The following is a 17,862-nucleotide window of genomic DNA, read 5'->3' as shown; positions in this document are numbered from 1 at the left end:
GCTCGATAAAACTTGGACCTTAAAAAGAAAGAACTGCAACAGTATAGTACAAAAGGTAACTGAAAAAAAAATTTATTCAAAGACTATAGTTATACTGAAGACACCGGATTTATGATGGTCCCCTGGACACGATAAATTGTGGGACGTGGTTCTGATAAAGTGTGTGATCACCATGGACTGCGATGCGTGCCCTGCAACGTGCTCCCATGGTAAGGAGCTCTTGTGGTTCTTCTTCCACCGGCCTAATGGATAGCTGCTGGAGAATGTTTAGTGCATAGCGACGGGCTGCAATACGTCTCTCCAACGCATCCCACACTTGCTCAATAGGATTTAAGTTGGTGGAATGGGCAGGTCAGGCCATCGCCGAATATCTCTGTCTGTGTGTGTGTGTGTGTGTGTGTGTGTGTGTGTGTCTGTGAGTGTGAGTGTGAATTCCTAAGGGACCAAACTGTTGAGGTCATCGGTCCCTGGACTAACCCACTACTTGAACTAACTTAAAATAACTTATGCTAAGAACAACACACACGCACCCATGCCCGAGGGAGGACTCGAACCTCCGGCGGGAGAGTCCGCGCACTTAGTGACATGGCGCCTCCAACCGCGCGGCCACTCCGCTAGGCGCCGAATATCTTCTCGTTCCAAGAATTCCTCCACCTGGTCTGTTTCCATTCTAGACGTACCCTCACATGGCGAGAGGTGAGAACACGCAATGCATTGGAGAACGATGTCCGTCATAATAGTTTTGGTGGGTCTGGTGGAGTGGGGAGCCATAATGTTGCCTGGGCGTATTGACCTCCAAATCGTTGAGCACGGTACACTCATTAGTCAACGTTTCTGTGGCACTGTACTCGTTCCCCACGCGCAGCTTTTGAATTATGCATTCTGCTCTTGACTTCATTTTTATGGATGGTAAAGCGCGACCGCATCGAACAGCCGAAGTGGAGGAGTTCTTGGAACGAGCCTAGACTGGCCTGCCCGTTCCGCCCACTTAAATCCCATCGAGCACGTGTGGGATGGGTTAAAAGTCGCATTTCAGAACTAGCAAGAGCTGCTGATCATTTAATATCTAACGCAGTGGTCGTGAAACTGCGGTCTGCAGGCCACATGAGGCCTATGGTTCTCAGCCGTATTTTGTAACAATATGCATCTAGTAACTAGCAGCCGAGTCGAAAATCGTCAACTAACGTTAAGAACTTCTTAAGAGTGTAGTTTTCCTACTCGATAACAATCAAAAATAGAGATAGCAACAATTTCAGATGTCCTTAACTTTAATTGACGTTCGTAAATTCGATCTTGAGCTAAGTAGGGTTTATCATTACTCCAGAGAGCAGTGTGGTAAGTATCGCCGGCACTGCCACGTTAGAGGATGTGGGAGAGGGAATGTTTCCCTGTTTATCCTTCACTTCTGAGACCTCATAGGCATGAGGGACTCTTGCCGATAAGCTATATGGTAAAATTTTGGCATAGCAGTAACTTGAACTAGTGAATGTGCATCACATCGAAGGTCATCTTCAAATGCGGTACGTTTTTGTAGCAACAAATGTGAAATTAAATTAACTTGGGTTGGAGCTGGGTTGTCTGGGGAAAGAGACCAAACAGCGAAGTCATCGGTCTCATCGGATTAGGGAAGGACGGGGAAGGAAGTCGGCCGTACCCTTTCAAAGCAACCATCCCGGTATTTGCCTGACGCGATTTAGGGAAATCACGGAAAACCTACATCAGGATGGCCGGACGCGAATTTGAACCGTCGTCCTCCCGAAAGCGAGTCCAGTGTGCTAACCACTGCGCCACCTCGCTCGGTTGAAATTAAGTCTTTCGGAATACAACGCAATGAGCAGAAGAATGGCATTCGAAAAATTTGTGATAGTGCCTCATATTGCACAACGCATTTAGGTGTAAGTACTGTTGTTAATCAGTTACGAACTTGTAGCATGCTGCAGGTAAAAAATAGGTCCCCAAGATTTGTAATTGAACTAAGTGGTTGTTGCTCAGTCGTAAGCTGCATTAAGGAGTATCTATTTTTACACTCCTGGAAATTGAAATAAGAACACCGTGAATTCATTGTCCCAGGAAGGGGAAACTTTATTGACACATTCCTGGGGTCAGATACATCACATGATCACACTGACAGAACCACAGGCACATAGACACGGGCAACAGAGCATGCACAATGTCGGCACTATTACAGTGTATATCCACCTTTCGCAGAAATGCAGGCTGCTATTCTCCCATGGAGACGATCGTAGAGATGCTGGATGTAGTCCTGTGGAACGGCTTGCCATGCCATTTCCACCTGGCGCCTCAGTTGGACCAGCGTTCGTGCTGGACGTGCAGACCGCGTGAGACGACGCTTCATCCAGTCCCAAACATGCTCAATGGGGGACAGATCCTGAGATCGTGCTGGCCAGGGTAGTTGACTTACACCTTCTAGAGCACGTTGGGTTGCACGGGATACATGCGGACGTGCATTGTCCTGTTGGAACAGCAAGTTCCCTTGCCGGTCTAGGAATGGTAGAACGATGGGTTCGATGACGGTTTGGATGTACCGTGCACTATTCAGTGTCCCCTCGACGATCACCAGTGGTGTACGGCCAGTGTAGGAGATCGCTCCCCACACCATGATTCCCGGTGTTGGCCCTGTGTGCCTCGGTCGTATGCAGTCCTGATTGTGGCGCTCACCTGCACGGCGCCAAACACGCATACGACCATCATTGGCACCAAGGCAGAAGCGACTCTCATCGCTGAAGACGACACGTCTCCATTCGTCCCTCCATTCACGCCTGTCGCGACACCACTGGAGGCGGGCTGCACGATGTTGGGGCGTGAGCGGAAGACGGCCCAATGGTGTGCGGGACCGTAGCCCAGCTTCATGGAGACGGTTGCGAATGGTCCTCGCCGATACCCCAGGAGCAACAGTGTCCCTAATTTGCTGGGAAGTGGCGGTGCGGTCCCCTACGGCACTGCGTAGGATCCTACGGTCTTGGCGTGCATCCGTGCGTCGCTGCGGTCCGGTCCCAGGTCGACGGGCACGTGCACCTTCCGCCGACCACTGGCGACAACATCGATGTACTGTGGAGACCTCACGCCCCACGTGTTGAGCAATTCGGCGGTACGTCCACCCGGCCTCCCGCATGCCCACTATACGCCCTCGCTCAAAGTCCGTCAACTGCACATACGGTTCACGTCCACGCTGTCGCGGCATGCTACCAGTGTTAAAGACTGCGATGGAGCTCCGTATGCCACGGCAAACTGGCTGACACTGACGGCGGCGGTGCACAAATGCTGCGCAGCTAGCGCCATTCGACGGCCAACACCGCGGTTCCTGGTGTGTCCGCTGTGCCGTGCGTGTGATCATTGCTTGTACAGCCCTCTCGCAGTGTCCGGAACAAGTATGGTGGGTCTGACACACCGGTGTCAATGTGTTCTTTTTTCCATTTCCAGGAGTGTATTTCCTGATGGTGACAAGTTTCGGGCACCTATGTTCATTTTCAAACCATCCGTGCTATAAGTATGACAAATACAGGCGAGATAGCACATGTACAGAAACTGCCTCTGCAGGGCCATATACTGCTTCTATTACTGCAGGGTCAGTTCCTGTACATGAGCTTTCCCCTGTTGTCATACACACAGTTGCCCGAAACTAGTCACCATCAGGAAATAAAAAATAGATACTTTTGAATGCAACTTATGACTGAACTACAAACATTTATTTCAGTTAATCAATTAATCATCCGCTCACAAAGACAACAGGCTTCGTCAGGCAATTACAGTGCCACTATTTTGTGGCACCAATCTGAAACAGGAGAGTCAACACGAATCGTTTCGAATGGTTCCAACATCTAACGATCATTACTTGCGTGTGGCATCTATTCATCGCGCCCTTACTTAATAATAAGCTGGGTATACTATATGCGCCCTGAGGAGCCGCCCCGAAATGCTACTATTGGTCCTTGAGCAAAAACGTTTGCCGACCACTGATCTAACGGTTTCGATCATCTAAAAAAGTGTCATACAAGTATTTGCTACTGCCTGCATCGCAACTTTCATAGTATGGCATCATATAAAATGTAATCTGTCCTGGGTCACTGCCATCAAACCCAAAATATTATAGAAAGCCAACAGCAAAATGTACTGAGACATCAACCTTCGTACACTGTCGTAATCAGGTCCCAGCTTTACATGCGAAGTGCACACTACGAGAAGAGATGGAGCCTAATTATGACATTGCATGAAGATCGATTAACTATCTCTGTTCATCTTGCTATTGACAGTATAACGTATTTTGCCATTCACAGCAGTGACACAGGACGGTTTTTATTTTATATGACGCCACTGTAACAAGGGCGCTAGGGCAGGCTGTTGTAACTTTATAACACCTCAACATCAGGTTCCCTACATTCAGAAAGCTGTTGCACTCAGCGACTGTTATACTGACTTGTAAATTATAGACTGCAGCAATCAGTCGTACTTTTTAAATTTTATTGTGCAGATCTAGATTTCGGCCATTCTCAGTGCAGTATTATTTTCGCTCAATGCGCGTAGTGCCAGTTGGTCGGGCTACTAGTATTCAATCAACTGTGGATGAAGGTTTACTAAAAAAATATTATTACTATTCAATGAACTGTGGATGAAGCCCGACCAACAGGCACTACATGCATTGAGAGAAAATAATAGTGCATTGAGAACGGCTAGCTTCTAGAAAAAATCTAGATCTGCACAATAAAATTTAAAAAGGACGACTGATCATTGCAATCTATAATTTACAAGTATACCTGAACATGATTGGATGATCGAAACCGGTAGATAAGAACGGATCCAAAAAAATGATTATTTTCAGTTACAGGTGGCTTCGGCTGGTCCCGGCGTTGGTTCGAGTCCTCCCTCGGGCATGGGTGTGTGTGTGTTTGTCCTTAGCATAATTTAGGTTAAGTAGTGTGTAAGCTTAGGGTTCAAATGGTTCAAATGGCTCTGAGCACTATACGACTTAACTTCTGAGGTCATCAGTCGCCTAGAACCTAGAACTAATTAAACCTAACTAACCTAAGGACAACACACACATCCATGCCCGAGACAGGATTCGAACTTGCGACCGTAGCGGTCGCTCGGTTCCAGACTGTAGCGCCTAGAAGCGCACGGCCACTCCGGCCGGCCTAAGCTTAGGGACTGATGACCTTAGCAGTCAAGTCCCATAAGATTTCACACACATTTGAACATTTGAACAGGTGGCTTCTGATTGTGGACGCAGGAGGAGAGAAGCAACATGATGATACAATGCGCTGTGCACAGGTAATTCAAACAGGCGACGGAAAACTAACTGTTATGTATCGTGTAGAGAGATAGCATATACACACAAAATTCAGAGGCCGGTATTTAAAACGGTTCTGAGCAGGAACTTTGTTAAACGACAGCTCTTCCGATTGTCAGTACAATAGCCATACAAGCCAAGTATGAAAAATTTCAGCTGCATGCAATGGAAGGGGCTAGAAAACTGTAAATAGCTTCGTGCTCCGCAAACGTACGTCGTCCGGATGCAATATAAAGAAATACTTGAGAAGCGGGCCATCTAAAAAATCAGCACACGTCCCACGCAGTGCTGGAAGTAGCGGCTGGAATTCAACAAGGATTGTAGCGCGAGTTTTGAGTCCGTCCACAGCGGGAGACGAACAGCAAACAGCGCGGGCCCTCTCCGCTAACAACAACGGCAGCGCGAGCAAACATTTGACGGGCGGCGGCCCACGCCCCAGGGACCACGGCGACGCTGTTCCTCTTCCGATGCGCTACAGCAGCACTTTGCACTTGCCGAGGTTTGCAGTACACAAGGACGTTCCGAACTCATTTTGCAAGCCTTATTGGACGTTAGCTGAGCTCTACTAACCTTCAACACGTCTGGTACTGCACAGAATAGTAAGAGGTAGAAATTAGAATTTTTTTTATTAAAACTTACTCGTATTCCCATTGGAAAAAATCAAGCCATGCCAAATACAAAGGAGGAAGCAGGAAGCGAAACAGTATGTCGCAAGTGGGTCAGTTCGTCCACTCATTATGATACTGTTTGTCGAGAGAGGATACACATTAAACAGAAAGAAGGCTGTGACAGAAAATCGAAGGAAGGGAGACAGGCATATTCGTTAGCTCATAAGGCTTTTTGCAAGAAAGTCTCTCTCTTTCGCAAGAGCACGTAGTGAGGAACAGCCCGTTAGTGAATACGGGAGAATAAGAACAAACGTGATCGTTATAAACCGAGCTTTGCGTCGTAGCGTCTCGCTAGGTCCCTTTAAATAATCTAGCTCTCCAGCTCTCGTCATGAGTTGATTATTGGGAACGATGGCATCACGGTAATAGTACTCACAGTTCCTTTATTACGATACTGTAGTGAATCTACATCCCAGACGCTGTAGCACAGTCCATGAGTTAGTGAAAAATGTACTTGAGATGGCTTTCACCTATGAATTTCACGCTGCCCACCACCTACTACCTACTGATAGAGGAACTGATGGTCTTCCGACAACACCACATCGTAGGGTGCTGCCGGCACTGAACTCCAGCGCAGAATCCAGCAAAAGGGCCTCTTGGGGTTCTTGTTACTATTCGATAGTCAGGTGCCTCTGGATGCTGAAGCCTACCAAGCGTCGGGAGGAAATCAAACGACTACATGACTACCAACACCACACCACGGATGTATCATCAAGGCCCACCATAGAATTTGGAGTGGGACCGAGGACACTCCAGCAGCTAGACCAAGACCAGTTCGCACTGGGCAACAGTTGCACCTGCATGCTGATAACCTGCCTCGGCCTTGGGATGAATAAACCTCACATGGGTGTGCAGTCATGGATCTGACTGAACAGATGTCAGCTAGGATGGTGAGGAAGACCAACGACTTGTAAACATTGAGAGTAAATGTTTGCAACTAATAATGTTTTACTAGCGTCGTTGACACTTCACAGGTTTCAATAGCCATCCTACGTCATACAGGCAGTACCTTACTTGAAATAAAAAAATCAACCAGCCACTCTTGTTCATATTTATTTACACGAAGACACCTTTAAGGTTTTCATCCCTCTTCAGCTAGCGTTCATCCATCCATTGCAATGCCCTGTATCCAGCCAGTGGGGAGTTGGGACTGACATGGTACTTCTGCAATTTTATATAGCATGTTATTTCGATCGGGTTGCCCCTCCCAAACACATTTTAAAGCTACTGCCAACTCCTCCCCTCCTTTCCAGAGAGGGACCAGTGTACCCTTTCTATCTGTATCCAGTGTATATTGCATGGTCGGAAGTGACATTGTATTTTAAGGTTTTTTGTATTACGTAAATGAGACGTAACCCAGCCTGATATTTACCTGATGTGGAAAACCGCCTAAAAAGCAACACTTAGGGCTAACCGCCGCATCGGCCCCCGTCGTTAATTCGCGAGCTGAATTCGATTTGCGGCTTCCCTTCCCCCATATGTCTAGAAAGCGGGTGCTTCAATGCGCCTGGCTTCCCGAAAGGGTTTTCAGTTAGCGTAACACAGTTAAATATTCATGATTATTAGGGGCCGTAATCATGAAATGAGGACCATTTGCTAATATTTCAATATGGGCAGCTAAGAACAAAGTTATACGGAAACAGCACAGTCTGTTAATCTTTTACGAAGCAAAGAAGTCATTGGTTTCATTTAGTAGTCTGTCTACATGTTCACTCAAACAATGACCTCATAGATCGATGTTCCCGCGGGTTGCAAAATACGTGCTGTCAATTTTTGTTCCAATAAGGATCTCTAGCTACTCAAATTCGTCAGGAGCTGTGTCTATTTCATAGGCCTACAGCAATGAGTGAAACATAGGTTAAATAATGGAGTTAATATTTTTAAAGTGGCCGTACGAATGTGTGCGACGAAAAGTGAAGTACAGCAGGGCCAGTATCCAGACTGCCGAAATCGTACAAGTGGACCAAAAACTGCGACCTGATTAACGATTGGTGCTCTGTTTATTTCTTCATGTTTTGGACCCAATGCTATTGTGTTGTGCTGACTCAAGAGGACAGAATAAAGGGTGGAATTGATTAAGTCCTGGTTGACAGGTATTAATAATTTGACTCAAGATCAATACAAAAATGCAATTTGACTTCAACAGCAAATCTGCCTTAATAGGACAGCAAAATGTCTTAAACACTCTGACTCAATCAAATTTTGCTGAATTTGGTAACAAGAAATTAAGTATAACGACGAGAGGAACAAGAAATTACAAGTATTATCCAGTTTTAAAAAAGAAATATTTACAAAGCACTCTCTAATCGTATTCCTTAAAATGACGACCACAGCTTTACTTTAAAATCCAATAAAACTTCCATTTAAATGTAGTTCAGAAAAACAGCTGCTCATTTGAACAATTTACTTAACACTTTACGAACATATCGGTACCAAATCTGAATTTACGTAGAACCACGAGGACAACGAAAACTTCCTTTGTGTATTCAGTTGGATCCAAAGCTCTCATTCTGTAAAAACGTGTACTTCCGCGTATGAACTTCAGCTCACTCCAGCTCATACAAACATAAGGAAATGTCACAGACTACTTTAAAATATCTCAGTATAACAAACAGCAAATCATGACTGTTGAACAACAACGTGTACTCCTACAAAGCCTGTAGCTATAGAACAATATTAAAGTGCAGTGAAGAGCCACATTCATAGACACAGTATAAAGTAACCAGACAGCTGCCTATTAACGACGTACACTGATTCAGTCAGCCCCTATAGAGACACACGAACAGAATGTATGGATAAACACGTGAACATATTTTAAATAGATTCTGCAGGCATACAATCCATGAGTGGTAACTAGAGAAATGGCGATAAAACACACACAATCAAAGTACCTGATCTGAAGCATACCAGAATAAAACTCGGTGCGTCCCATTTGGATCAACACACTACAGTGAGGTGACAAAAGTCAAGGTACGGTGATATCCACATATACAGATGGCGGCAGTATCGCTTACACAATATAAAAAACGGCAGTAATAAATTTGTGGAGCGGTCATTTCTACTCAGGTATTTCATGTGAAAAGGTTTCCAATGTAATTGAGACTTTGATCGCGGAATGGGAATTGGAGCTAGACGCATTTGACATTCCATTTCGGAAATCTTTAGGGAATTCAATTTTTCGAGATCCACAGTGTCAAGAGTGTGCCGAGAATACCAAATTTCAGGCACTGTCTCTCACAACGTACGGCTTTCACTTAACGACCAGAGCAGCGACATTTGCGTGGAGCCGTCAGCGATAACCGTCAAGCAAGTGTGCATGAAATAACCGCAGAAGTCAATGTGAGATGTACAACGAACATATCAGTTCGGTGGAGTTGAGCGATAATGGGCTATGGCGGGAGACGACGGAAGCGAGTGCTTTTCCTTACAGCAAGACATTGGCTGCAGCGCCTCTCCTTGACTTTCGACCGTATCCGTTGGACCCGACGACTGGAAAACCGTGACCTGGCCAGATGGCTCCCGATTTCCGTTGGTAAAAACTGACAGTAGTGTTCGGTTTGGCGCAGACCCCACGAAGCCATGGATCCAAGTTGTGAAGAAGACAATGTGCAAGCAGGTGGTAGCTCCACAACGTCATGGGCTGTGTTTACGTAGAATGGCTGTATCCTGGTTATGTTCGGCTTCCTGGATACCATATGCAGCCGTTCGTAAACTTCATGTTCCCAAACAACGAAGGAATTTTTAAGGGTGACAGTGCGCCATGTCAACAGGCCGCAACTGTTCGCGATTGGCTTGAACATTTCCTGGACATTTCGACCCAATTATTTCGTCACCTGCTCGCCCGGCATGAATCCTAGAATATTTATGGGCCATAACCGAAAGGTCCGTTCTTGAACAAAATCCTGCACCGACTACACATTCGCAGTAATGGAGGATTATAGAGGCAGCATGGCTCAATATTTTTCCATGGGTCTTCCAACGGCCTATTGAGCCGATACAAAGTAAAGATGACGCGCTGTGCCGGGCAAAAGGTGTTCCGACATATTAGGAGGTATCCCATGACCTGTCAACTCAGTGTACAATCACTACCGCAAGCTCACGCTGCACCGCATCCAGAAATCACAATAATGCAGGCTCGTGGTCGCTCAGTGTGTGTGGCCGACCCTATAAGCAAACAGCATTCACAACTTGCTGCAAGGCTCCTCCACAGTGAGCTAATATCCGAATTTCCTCTTGGATCCGTCCACCTATTGACTGACCATATCCATGTCTCCACTGCGGCCAGATAAACACTTCCGTAGCCATACAGAGCAGAGGAAGTATAGCCAACCTCTGACTTACGGCTGAAAGTGCCAATGTAGGCAGTAGTGCCGTACATTCAAGCTATTTAAACTCTTATAAGGGGGTTACGGGTTTTGTGTCCTCGGCTGAGTGCCTCCCATGTCGTTTGTCAGTATTATTCAGGCATTGGGTCGGTGGGAAATACGCTGACACCAAGTTATTAACCTTCACCACTTTATTTCCACACAACAGTTATAAGAAGCGCCCGGTAAGTCGACTCGTCGTAATTTTGTCTGATGTTCTAGCACCGGATAATACGGATTTGTTATGATTCCATTGTGAGCCGAAAAAGATATATCCCGCGTATGAACCACGCCCGTAGGTAATGCGGAGCTGCCGCATGCGAGTGCCTAGCGACGTGACTCGGCTGTTAATGTGTGAGTAGCGGCGCTCTGCCGCAGGCGTGTACTGACACTGTGTAGTCGGCAACGCCAGCTCTCGCGCGTGCTACCACGAGGCGGCTGCGTTCAAGCCTTCAAGCCTGTAACGCTTACACTGTTGTCCGCGATACCTTCGATATCCCAAATTGTCTAAGACGTAGGACGAAAATTCATCAGTGACTAACACAAAGGCAAGAATCTCAAGAGTTCTCAGCCCGCTATCGACAAAATGCAGATGGTCTGTTTTCTCAAATTGTTATTGATGCCAAGACGTAGATGTCCTGCATCAGCACAGAATCAAAATCATCAAAGCCCCCCCCCCCTCCCCGAAAAAAATCAATCAAGCAATCTCTTCTTTCAGTCGGAAAATGATGGCTACTGCTTTCTGGGACGAAAACGGCATTCTTTTCGCACTAGTCATAGAACAACTATAGCTGACATGAACTGGGAAACTAAATTGGCATTCATTTGGTAAATTTTATGAAACAAGTGGACACGAACAGAGAAACGAATACGTCGTTCGTTTGGTACAGTTCATTGAACAATTACAGTTGTCGAACAGTGAAACGAAAAGTGAGATTTAATGGAATAATTACAGCTGACTGGACTGCTTAACGTTGACGAGACTGAGACCTGCCCTCCTAAATCGACGGCGCGGGATACAGTCGTCTGGGATAGTTGTCCTCCACAACAACGTATGTCCACACACCGCTGCCTGCACGAAAGATAAGGTACAGAATATACAGTGAGACATCTTTGACTTCCCTCTCTACAATCTCGATCACGCACCCAGTGATTAACGTCTGTTCTTGCATCTGAAATAGTGGCTTGATGGACAACCATTTGAAGATGGAAATGAGCTCTAGACCGCCAGTCAGCTGGTTCAATTTAGAGACGGAGAGCTTTTATGCAGACGCACTGAAGAATTTAATGTAACGGTCAGAAACTGCTTAGAAATAGATGGAGGATACAAGAAAAGTATAGATTTATATGAAGCCTAAAACCTCTAGTAAAAGCCATTCATAACAAATAAATAAGTAAATAACATCGATTAAAGATTTAACTGTCAGACAGTCTTTTCTGAAAGTATTTGTATGGAGTGTAGCCATGTGTGGAAGTGAAACATGGACGATAAACAGTGTAGACAAGAAGGAAATAGAAGCTTTCGAAAGCGACAGAAGAATGCTAAGGATTAGGTGGGTAGATCACATAACTAATGAGGTACTGAATAGAACTGAAGAGAAAAGGAATTTGTGGCACAACTTGAAGAAGGGATGAATTGGTAGGACACGTTCTGAGGCATCAAGAGGTCACCAGTTTAGTATTAAAGGGAAGAATGGAGGATAAAAATCGTAGAGGGAGACCAAGGGATGAATACACTAAGCAGATTCAGAAGGATGTAGGTTGCAGTAAGTACTGGGAGATGAAGAAGCTTGCACAGGGTAGAGCAGCACGGAGAACTCCATCAAACCAGTCTCTGGACTGAAGACCACAACAACAACAAATAAATTTTCGTATTATGGCTGAACGGCATTTGGTTTACGAATACGCCTCGTACGTTCACTTCCACATCATTTTAATGATGCAAATGCCTTGCGCAAGCCAAAAATTTATTAAGCTACTACATTTACCAATCGTATATTTACGTTCTTAGTTTATCGGCGCTACCAGTGTATTCCAAAACGGCATTTTTCCTGGGCTCATACCTCGGATTCTGACGTGACAGAAAGGTTGGTTCAAGTGGTTTGCATAACCACCATTTGTATACCCATCAGGAACATTGTCTCACCTACCTGTTTCTACAGTACAGGATCAAAGTTTTAATATAACTCACTTCCTGTAGCTTAGGTAAATGGAACAAACCGGTTGGTTTGTTAGACTTGTTCTACGGTGATCCTGAAGAGGCCTATGGAGGTATCATTTTGGACATGGGTGGTTCCTGAGGAAAACCGAACAAACCATTTTTCACCATTTTTTCACCGTCAGCAGTTGATGTCTAAATAACTATTTTAACGATGTATTCCTAGGCATTTATCTAGATATGCCGTCTTCCCGTTTTCAATAATATTTACCCGAAAGCATGGTTTTTGGGTACCAAAACCGAGCCGAGGCTTCCAAGACGGCTATGCACAGCAAATGGCTAAATTTTTACGATACATTCGTAAGGTCCCGATCTCGAAACACCTTGAAAACTTGTATAAAACATTCTCGGGCTTCTTTCTTCGACGATTACCTCCATCACCGTACTCAGGAGCAACTGACTGTCAAAACTGTTGCCGTGCCCAAAGGCAGCTTCTGATTGGTCGGTAATTACGTCGTGCTGTCGCAGATGATGTCGATATCTGCGCTGATGGCACCACCTCTCTCGCCGTAGCGTAGACAATGTGACGAACACCTGTGGCTCTTCTCTGCATCGAGTGCTGGCTACCATGCACCGCTAAGATTATATCCGTTGTCACTGTCGAAGATTTTGTCGCACATTCTAATTCCTAAAGCCGCTTTAATTATGGAATCCCAGTATGTAGGAGCCTGGGACAAAACTTTTGTTTCGTCAGACAGTATTTTATGTCTTTTTTTGGACCGCTGCGGTCGCAGGTTCGAATCCTGCCTCGGGCATGGATGTGTGTGATGTCCTTAGGTTAGTTAGGTTTAAGTAGTTCTAAGTTCTATGGGACTGATGACCTCAGATGTTAAGTCCCATAGTGGTCACAGCCATTTGAACCCTTTTTATAAAATGGTCTCGTAAATTTTTCTAATTTCCTAACCCACCACATTATTGATAAACTGCCATTAATTCTTACTGTCCATCCCGAGTAGCAAAACATGTCCTGGCGGTTCCACAAATGATTATGAAATTTCCGAAATAAGAATTAATTGATACGTCGGGCCATAAACAGTCGGACACTACCCCAAATCCTAAGTCCTCTCTTGGTAAACATTCAGCTAACATCTACACGCAGACGTCTTGCGGCAGTCATTCCCTGTGCTAATATTTCCGTGAAAATGCGTTTATCAATGTCCATAAAAAACTAGTAATCTCGGAGCCTAAGAACACACTACTGAATTATCTAATTCAAGTTTATGATTACTCTGACTAAATTGTATTGTAGATAATAGGAAATTGGAACCATATTCCCACTGGAACGATTGATTGTTGTGCGTTGCGACCATCGTGAAATGCCTCTATCCAATTTTTCTGATGGATTGTTGTAAGACACTATGTTTACTGTGGCGCATGATGTAACTGTGGAATGTTTTTCTGCCACACTCAGTATTTTATTTTGAAGACGTTTTTAACAAATATTGATTCGTTGAAAGTGTTCCTACAAACTGTGCTTCAACAACTTTATAATTTATCCGATAAATTCTGCCACTGGACTGTTAGATGTAAGAGTTATTCCGATTTATGCGCTACTTGTGTTGCAGTTTTGTTCATCCTCTCGGCGTTATGATATCAAGTATAACAAATGTGTGGAAAACTGAATCCAAACCTCTGGTGTGGCGTACGTTATTAAACAGACACCATTAACTGTTCATTAAGGATTAAGGTTTTCACTTTCGTGATTAAAGGAGGAGAAGGAGATTAGTGTTTAACGTCCCGTCGACAACGAGGTCATTAGAGACGGAACACAAGCTCGTATTATGGAGGATTGGGAAAAAAATCAGCCGTGCCCTTTCAAAGTAACCATCCCGGCATTTGCCTGAAATGATTTAGGGAAATCACGGAAAACCTAAATTAGGATGGCCGGAGACGGGTTTGTACCGTCGTCCTCCTGAATGCGAGTCCAGTGTGCTAACCACTGCGACACCTCGCTCGGTCGCGATTAAAGACTGGTGGGCTACCGAAGAGGCAGACAGGAAGAGACAACAACACACAGGTGGGTTACACCTTTTACTCTTCAGTACTACCTTTTCCAACCCAGAAATTTAAGACGTGTTTTGGAAAGGTGCACTTTCTTTAGTTCCTTTTTCCTGATAAACAATATCATTAAAAGTGTACAGATGCCTATTAATGGACGTTAAAAAGGGGTGTGTCCACTCTTCACCGATATGACGGCCTCAGATCTGTTGGAGACATTTTCAGTGAAATTTCAATGTATGCAGAAGAATGGCAGCCCGTTCTTCCCCCAGAGACCGAGCGAGGTGGTGCAGTGGTTAGCACACTGGACTCGTGTTTGGGGGGACGACGGATCAAAGCCGTGTCTGGCCATCCAGATTTAAGCTTTCCGTGATTTCCCTAAATGCCTCCAGGCAAATGCCGGGATGGTTCCTTTGAAAGGCCAAGGCCGACTTCCTTCCCCATCCTTCCCTAATCCGGTGAGACCGATGATCTCGCTGTCTGGTCTCCTCCCCCAAACCACCCAGCCGATCGACGCTGGAGTCTGGAGCAAGGCAAGATGTTCCATTGGGATCAGATCGGACCTATGGGCAGGTTAGTCCATTGCTGGAGTGTTTTTGTCCTCAAATCATTGCCTCAGAGATGCTGCTTTATGACAGGTTGCATTGTCAATCTGATGCATTCAACCCCCTCCCCGAACCATTCCTCAACTGCACGCAGTACGCAATGCTGTAAAATGTGTTCGTATCCTTCCATATTTAGCGTTTTCTCAAGAGCAAGAAGAGAACCGCGAAAAGCACCAACTCATCCGTAGTTCCGTATTAGCACCACACATAATGACAGGTAACGTTTTCCAAGAACTGGTTAAGCCGAAAATCTTTCACCGAATTGATACAGGGTAAAGCGTCATTCATCTCCAAACCGCTCGTTTCCAGTTATTCATGGTGCAGTGGCGTCGCTCTTTATTCCACCTCAAGGGTCGCTCGACCATTGTACCTCATTCTTTCTAACTCACTACCCACAGCCATTGTACTAACTGGACTACAGGTAGCACTCGGAACTCGCCAGTGATTTCTTTCGCTGGTTTCACGTGATTTGTAGGACCTACCTCTGCAACGCTCGACGGCTCCTCTCCGTCTGTACATTAGGTCTCCCCGATCTTGGTATAGCTCTACTTGTTCCTTCGCGTTTCCGCTTCACAATGACTTCACCAACAGTAGTCCTGGGCAGTTTTAGAAGGGTCGAAATGTCCCTGATGGATCTGCTAGTCAGGTGACATCCAATGGCTAGTCCACTTTCGAAGTCACTGAGCGCCCCTGGTCGACCCATTCTGCTATCAATGCCTCTCTACCGGCAACACAATACTCTCCGCCTCCTTTTATACTGGCGGGTGCGCCTCTCGTGATACTAGTGATGAATTTGTAACAGCAATATCGGTACTATCTATACTTATCTCGGCCGGCCGGGGTGGCCGAGCGGTTCTAGGCGCTACAGTCTGCAACCGCGACACCACTACGGTCGCGGGTTCGAATCCTGTCTCGGGCATGGATGTGTGTAATGTCCTTAGGTTACTTAGGTTTAAGCAGTTCTAACTTCTAGGGGACTGATGACCTCAAAAGTTAAGTTCCACAGTGCTCAAAGCCATTTGAACCATTTATACTTATCTCGTATAACTTTGTCAGCTTTTACTTAATGAGACATCTTGTAATCTGCCCACTATGTTTGTTTCTATATGAAATTTAGCCCAACTTTACCTCCCACTCTACAAAAGTCTACGTATTACCAAAACTATGGCCCCACAAAATGTTACCCAGCTTAAATACATATGCTAATCTTTGACTAAACAGAACCAAATTCGAACTGAACTGTAACTAATCTGAATGCAGCTTGAATTAAATGTCCGACTGAAGTAAAATAGTTATGTGGCCCTAATCAAAATTTCCACTTAACTCGCATCTTGACAGCATTGTTGCAAATTTCTCGAAAGCACAATATCAAACACCAAGCAGGTAGTGGCTAAGCTAGATTTCTATTTCTAAATAAAATTTCCAAGTGTTGCATGCCACATGTGGTAATGCTTAATGATAAACACTCGGGGTGGTGAGAGTAACTGCTCCTATGAAATGATATTCTAAGACAGAGTAAAAACTTCGGGTGATCTTCACAGATAACATAGGTCTGAACAATACGATGCTTAACAAAGTGAACAACAATTTCAAAAGGGTACAATATTAACAGAGAATTTCTGTAAAAATCAAACAGCTTAATCAATTAATATGTCAATGCATGACTCAGGGAAGTAGGGCGCTCTTTCTCTCAGCCCTTAGTAAGTGAACCAAGTTAACTAGCTCCCAATAATCATTTCTACAAATTAGGCGCACAGTGCTGCAGTCTTACCTCAAACATATTTCCTTCAAAAAATAATAACGTTATTCCAAATTTAAATCCTTTTCACCTTCCAATACATGCATCATATTCACCTTGCTGTCCTTAACACTAAATCTTTCTTCATTTAACAGGTACAATCGTAAGTCAACACAGGACTACTGAATACGTCAATCACCTACCACAGTTCAATTAAGAATGAATCAGACTGTGCCGCCACTAGACCAAAGATTGTTTAACAGTTACTTAACTTGGCCTCTCTCCGACGTGCACATTGCCATCTTACGATCTGTCCAACCATCCTTTTTCCTGTAACATCTATGTAACTGCTCTATTTATTATTTACGTCCAGTTCTGCCGGGTAATTAATCTAGCGATGTAGTTTTGAAAGTAATGTCCCGTAAAACAAAGGAAATCTTAAAAGTTTATTTGTAATACTATTTCATGCTTAGGAAAAGAAGGTTTGTAATAATTCAAATGATGGAGATAAATCTCTCTGCAACGAGACTAACTTGGCTAGAAAAGAAAAAGTGGACTCAGCGGTCCAATTGCAAGGCTCCTTGGTGGAAAGAGGTAGTCGGTGGTTAGCAGGCAAATTGTTCACATCTTGTGTGCTGAACGAGACAAGAAGAGCAGCAAGGTTACGTAATATAGCCTCTGATGTAGAAACAGTTTGGCTCATTATTCACAGCATATACTGATCAGCTCTGCACTTCGAAAATGCGACGCTAAAGAGAGAATTTTCACAGCTTGTTACACAGTAAGAGACATGGGTACTTTTACTGCTTTTTTGAGTAACACAGGAAATCGCCACAGCCTCCAGCTTCGTCTCAAATTGTCAGCTGAGTACTGTATAATTATAATGACCAGTTATTTGGTTTCTTGTCTAAATAATAACGCTGTTTTCTTTAAACTTTGTGCCGAAGATCCACATTTAATCCCTAG

Source organism: Schistocerca piceifrons, chromosome 6 (genome assembly GCF_021461385.2).
Source record: "Schistocerca piceifrons isolate TAMUIC-IGC-003096 chromosome 6, iqSchPice1.1, whole genome shotgun sequence".
NCBI lineage: Eukaryota > Metazoa > Arthropoda > Insecta > Orthoptera > Acrididae > Schistocerca > Schistocerca piceifrons.
This window is presented reverse-complemented; position numbering follows the sequence as displayed.